Source organism: Canis lupus, chromosome 29 (assembly GCF_003254725.2).
Source record: "Canis lupus dingo isolate Sandy chromosome 29, ASM325472v2, whole genome shotgun sequence".
Classification (NCBI taxonomy): domain Eukaryota; kingdom Metazoa; phylum Chordata; class Mammalia; order Carnivora; family Canidae; genus Canis; species Canis lupus.
This window is the reverse complement of record NC_064271.1, coordinates 12,624,963-12,631,686: the sequence shown is the minus strand read 5'-3', so window position 1 is coordinate 12,631,686 and position 6,724 is coordinate 12,624,963. Positions and strand designations below refer to the sequence as shown.

The following is a 6,724-nucleotide window of genomic DNA, read 5'->3' as shown; positions in this document are numbered from 1 at the left end:
TGAAGTCCGGATGAGGCTGTAAGACCTTTTGTTTAATACTTCAGAAAGATATAAGGGTATGCCTCACAGACTGTTTTCCTTGGGCAATTGTATTTTTAAGAATTTTAAGTGTTGATGTTTCCAAGATTCTCACCAGTTGCCTAAGAGAGGAAAGTGGCCATCTTGGGAAGTAGCAGAAGTATGTTTTTTGTCTAATGGAGTAAAATATAGTCTGATATATTAGACCCTACATGATGTTAAGAGATTTGTAGCTGAAAGATTGAATTAAAACAGATAGTACAAGATGAAAAAAAAAGAAAATTCTAGTATTTGATCTGTTTATGGAAAGGAAGCAGCCGGAGAAGACTATACAGCTGTGCCTAAGATTTTTTATGGGAAAGGAAGGATGATTCAAATTCATAAAGGGTGGATCCAAATAGCACTGAGAAAATTTCCCAGGAATCTAGAACTGGCAACATGCACCTGGGTAGAGTCAGAGCTGCTATGAATCAGTTATGTGCCTCTATTTCCCCATTTTGAAGGCAGGTGTCTACTGTGGTTGCCCTAACTGTCTCACATTGTATACTGAGTGTGTAGATCTACTTGTGTAGATCTCACAAGTCTTCAGAGCAAGAGAAATCATACTCAAGGAACCATTTTTGAGGAACTTCATCCAAACCTGGTCATGATCTTAGATAACTAAAGTATGGACTTTGAGATGATGCCATAATGGAATGAAACTTTGGGCATCTTGCTAGAGGAGAATGAATTCTGCATTGAGAAGAAATGTAAATAATTTGTGGCTGTAGGAAAGATGGTAGCAGAGAAACCAGGTCTGTGAATTACATAAAATTTCCCTTTTGAGAGGTTGGATCTATTTTCCTTCCATTGAATCTACACCAAACTAGATTCCTTGGAGCATTATGTCATAATGGGATGGAATGATACTACACCAGTTGCAGGCCTAGACTTTAAAGGGACTGCAAGTTTCTGTTTTGATACCTTAAATCTCTGAGCTGTCATAATAAATCTGATTTACCAGCTGGAGATACCACATGAAGAAAATCTAAGACTACATGGGGAAGGTGAAGAGCCCAGCTGAGGTCCACTCTCCAGACATGCCTCTGCAATTGGCAGGCAAGCCAGTGGACTTTCTAGAATAGTCCAGCTGAATTCCACTGAGAATTTATAGTTATATATAGTTATATAGAGAAGTTTTATATATATATATATAGTTATATAACTATATATATATATAGTATACAGTTATATATATAGTTATATAGAGAAGAACCACCCAGCTAATTTGGCCTGCCCAAATTCTGATGTCAAAAACCATGAGATAAAATGAAATGCTTTCTGTTTCAAGCTACTATAGTCTGAAGCGATTTAGTTTTGCAGCAGGAGATAGCTGGCGCAGTTCCTTAAGAAACTGACTTCGGAGGAACTGAGGAATCTCAGTGGAAAGTGTGCATTTGTATCAGTGGAAGCATTAACTGAAGTAAAGATAGAAGCTTTGAGGACTGAAAATAAGGAGAGACCTTAAATGAGAGAGACAATGATTCCAAGGCAATGAGGAATACTTATGGGCTTATAATCCACATAAGCAAATGGCTGATGACTGATAGATCTCTGGCAGGCCAAATGAGTAATACTGGTATATATAATTATGTATATATATATATTATATATATATATATAAAATATATACTGGTATATATAATGTATGATTGTGTCTATCACTGGAAGAACTTTGAAGTGGCCATGGTCCTAGATGAATTTGAGGAATGAATTAGGTGAGTCTTTAAGAGTTCATATTCTAGGAAGTAACTGGTCATTTTCCTGAGATTTAGACTTATCTCAGAGGTTTTCTAACACCTGATGAAAGTTCTTACTTAATTCATCATATCCATTCATTTAACAAGGCTTATTGTATCATTTGATTTTGTACCTTCGGTAAGAGTTCTGTTAGGGACAGAAGGAAGGAGATGCTGTCCTTGGATTCAAGGGACTTAGCACAGGTGGAAAGGATCAGACAAGGAACCGAAATAACTCTAAGGCAGGAAAGAAAATAATGATTTCTAGCATTTGGAGAGGGTCGACTGACTATATGATTTTGGAACCTAGTCAAGGAGCTTCCTAAGTTTAAGAGGTAAGAAATTAGTTCCTGAATAAACTCAGGTACCAGACAAAGACAAAAGAATAAAGCAAGAAGCCAGTTACTGGAAAACATTTTAACCAAGATCCCCATGCAATTTGAAGCAAAACTGATTGTATCCTGAATCCTAGTTTCTCCACTGAGCTTTCAGAACCTGAAACATCCTAGAGTCTACTTCTCAGAAAAATTGCAAGTAAATGACAAATCATTAAGAAAATTAGAGGCCGGTTTGAGGTTAGAACCAGTAGCAGTAGATGAGATGTCAGTAACTCCAGGAAAATGTTGTTGCCTGAAGTTCCCACATAATTCCTGTTGGAAGAGTGGGATACTGACCAAGTTGGACACAATTTGTCCATGACTTTCTAATGGATGCTGCTCACTGAATCCCAGAGCCAGTACTCTTCTTATTTTCACTCCTGCTCTCTTGTTTTCACCCAATCCTCCTTTTTCTACAAATTGATTGTGTCCTGTATCACTTAATCCATAGGACTCTTCCCTTTGCCTTCCCACTTTTACCAGCTCCAACCAGATATAGTTGTTTAGGTTGTTCAATAATTTACACACTTTTTTTTTTTTTAAGTTTTACTTTCTTAAATCATAGTCCCTCCTCCATACTCACTTTCCCAGACTCTCTAACCACTGTCGTTGATTAGATAAACTGATTTATCAGTTTTCTCCAAGGAGACATAAGAAAATCTCCACTAGTTAGATAGGTAAGATAATTTGTTTCCTTCAAGAAGAGGTTTCATAAGCTGCCTCTTTTCCCTTCCTTCTACCTTGAAAATAGATGTGATGTCTAAAGATTCAGAAGACATCTTGCAACAATGAAGCAACCAGCATGAAAATGGTTGACAGAGAAAAAGGAAAGAAAGATTTGGGTCATTGATCGTTGAGTTTCCAAATTGCCTGTGAGACCTTTTATTAAAGACATAATAAACATTTTTACTCCACTGTTGGACAGGCTTCCCATACTTACAGAGGAATGAAATGCTAACTAATGTAGGTATTTTTTATTTCATTAAATACATGATGCAATTGATTGTAAGTTATATCATTAATTATATCATTATTTAATATGCTACTGAGCAAGAAAATAAGCTGCAAGTCGCACAAAATAAAATGTTTATCATTTATAATTTTTATTTTATGCTTCTGAAAAAAACTCTTTCCTATTTAAAAAGACATGGATTTTTATCATTGATTCCATCTGTGAATACATTAAAGAAAATAAGTGAAGCAAATTTCTTAAAGTACCCTAAAACTTCACATTCAATGTACCGTTCTACTGAATAATTTTGTTACTCAGTCTTCTATTTCCATGGGTTTTTTCCTATATAATATCATTCTTTGTCATCAACAGTGTGGATGATGCAGTATTTGTTAAATGACTTCATAAAACAATGAATTCCAGTGTTTGGGCTCTTGAGCCTGCTTTGCATATGTATAGAGCAAACCAATTTTTTTGCACTTCCACTCTAAGAATACCCCTAAACACATGTGATTATCAATTTCTAGTACCCTCTCCCCACAATATTGAGTTCTTAGGAGTTATGAAAATGTAGAACTATTGTCCCTGAAATTCTCTTCCATGTCACTGTCATTCATCCTGAAAGTTTTTACTTGCTGGTGCTTCTGATACTTGTACATTTTGTGCAAATAATGAGTACTACATCAGAACTACTTTCTACCAGCAACTAACTGGAAGACCCACTCCAATGAATGTAAAATTCATCTTTTCTTACATCAGATTTCTCAAAGGCAAAGATTGGATGAAGTGATTCATTATAGTACAAAAAGATTGGCAGCATCCCTAGCTTTTATGTTTAAGTGGGACCTTCACTGGGACCTTCACTGTGCCCTCCTCTGGGGCCTGGGATCTCCAGATCTGCAGAGCCTAGAATTGTACCAAAAATTCACCAAGTCAGTCACTGAAATTGATGGTGATTGAGGCACTCCTACAAGTGTGCTTTGGTTTTTGAACCAATGTATTTTACATGTGTGCCAGATTCTGATTTAAGATGTATACAATACACTGACAAACAGCATAGCACAGGACGTCGTTTCCAAGCTAGCAACTTTAAGAGAACATTACACTACATTAAACAAACGCTCTATGGTGCAGTATATGTAGAACCAGAGGATATCATAATCACGCAGCCACTGCTACATCTCCTTTGCTGTGGCAATGTTATATGAAGTGGTGTTTGTAAGCAGATATTCTATGAATCATTGAATAATGGTCCTGACTAGAGTACTGTAGACAAGAAAGACAAAAACAGGCCTAAATAGGTATCACTCTGATCACAATGAAAAACTGTCTGTTAAAATGTAGAAAATGACAGGTATAATGAACCTGCTATCAAACTGCTGATTTTATTTCTTTATGGATTATACTTCAACCTGGTACTGGTATCTCGAAGAAAAGTTGTATGCTTGAAATGGAAAATAAGCATGGAAATTATAATGATTTAGCTAAAGAGTTGGAGGATAAGAAAGTGAATATGTGTTAAGAAAAACTCTAGTGATAAAGGTCAGGAGAGGGTAGAGTGAGATAGGAGTTCTCCCATCCATTAACACTGGTAGAGAAAATTATTAAAAATATTCAGCAAAATTAGGGCACCTGGTTGGCTCAAGCATCTAACTCTTGATTTCAGCTCTGGTCATGATCTCAGGGTGACCCATGAAATCAAGCCCCTGGTCAAGCTCTGTGCTCAGTGTAGAGTCTGCTTGAGATTCTCCCTCCCCTACTTCCACTCATGTGCACACATTCTCTCTCTCTCTCTCTCTCTCTCTATCTCTCTCAATACATAGAATATTTTAAAAATATTCTTTTTAAAATATTTAAAAATATTTTAAAAAATGTTTTCAGCAAAATTAATTTGTGGAATTAGCCAAGTATTAATACCATTTAACTCTGTAATTCCAAATCTAAAGATAAATTTAGATTAAAATTTAAGAATAAATAGTAGGACGCATGGTGCAAAAAATTTAATTGACTAAAAGATAGAAATAAATTAAATAGGGATGCCTGGGTGGCTCAGCGGTTGAGCGTCTTCCTTTGGCTCAGGGTGTGATCCCAGATCCTGGGATTGAGTCCCACATCGGGCTCCCTGCATGGAGCCTGCTTCTCTCTCTGCCTGTGTCTCTGTCTCTCTCTCTGTGTCTCTCGTGAATGAAAAAAAAGTAAATTAAATAAACGGTGTTAGATTCATAGACTGGACTATTACACTGGTACTGAGTTATGTTTCAGTAATGGCAGCAGCTAGAACTGCCCAAGTAAGAGGAACACTATATATTGCCACATTTATATTCTCCATCTTCTGCTGAAATGGCTACACAATTCTGAAGCTCATTGTTTAGGTACTGAGATGGCTGATAACACAGGTTGCCTGCCATGTACCAGATGAATCATCCTATCCATTGCAATGTTTAGTGCCTCTTCTACAGTGCATGCTCTCAGGTGTGTACTAACCTGTGACACAAACATTTCCACACTTTGTGCTCACTTTCATAGGTCCAGTCAATCTTCAATGAATGAGAGCTCCTATAAGCCCTTGGAGGCTTATTCCATAATCTGTCTCTTATTGCGCATCTGCTTTCTCACTCAGATGACCTTGAAAGTTCAGCCTCTTTATCACGATGTTTGCCAGACATAGCTGTACATTGTCACTGTGTATCTGAACCCCAATGGTAAGACCTATTTTTGATTTCTTGTGAAAATTAGGGAATGCAACTGGTTATCAAATTAAGTGTCCTTTAGCTATGCAGAATAAGGTAACTAGGAGATTCTATTGCCTAACTGTTTTTACTAATTTTCAGATTCTGCATTTTGGTTCAGTTAAGAGATGTTTTGTTTTGCCTGTTACCAGAGAAATCAACCTTTGAATCATGTGAAGTCCTTGGCCTGGATCAGAAGCTGCATGTATATTGTTCCTTTTCTCCTGTCTGCCCTGCTCAAACCATACTTATAAAGTATTATCATCAACTAATGCTTTTGTGTAATTCTTTATTCTATTATTTTAGGTGATGACTAAAGTTATTTTAGTCATCTTTCCAATCTGTGTTAGCTGTGTGATTTCTAGGTATGCTAAAAAATTTGCGTCCTGGCTTGTAGGATATACTGAAAATGTTAACTTTTTATATTAGTAATAAAAATAATAATGAACAATGTCAGAGCATAAAAACTGTTTCAACATCACAAACAAATTTAGTCAATCCAGTTTTGGAAGGACCAATCATAAAACATACCACTGTCTCTTCCCTTCCTCATTCAGGCTGTCACTCAATCCTATTGCTTCATTTCCTTAAATTATAATACATGGATTAAATTTCTTGTAGACAATTTAGAAAATAATAAGTAAAAGGAAGAAAATACAATTTATCCCTACAGAAATAAGCATCATTAACATTTTTGTATATTACATCTTGGTTTTATTTTTTAGATAAATATATTTCTGTGAATATGCTTACATATTAGAAGCATACATAAACAATATAGTACGCTTATATTTTCTCTTGGTTTCATTTCATAGTCATTGAGTGACATCACTAAAATTACTTCAAAAACATAACTGTCAAAGTAGAAAA

The 6,724-nt window shown here is 35.9% G+C and overlaps 1 long non-coding RNA gene across 4 annotated transcripts; it reads left to right on the top strand.

The window, feature by feature from the left end:
• Window positions 1-671: 671 nt before the first annotated feature.
• LOC112678394 (uncharacterized) lies at window positions 672-6,126 on the top strand. Of its 4 annotated transcripts, none has more exons than XR_003147534.3 (4): window positions 672-812; window positions 2,925-3,136; window positions 5,652-5,827; window positions 5,957-6,126. It is a non-coding gene; the product is annotated as an uncharacterized LOC112678394 (long non-coding RNA). The 4 variants fall into 4 exon arrangements; XR_003147536.3 differs by having other exon boundaries at window positions 675-812; window positions 5,746-5,827; XR_007407152.1 differs by lacking the exon at window positions 672-812 and adding an exon at window positions 1,187-1,775.
• The last annotated feature ends 598 nt before the right edge of the window (window positions 6,127-6,724 follow it).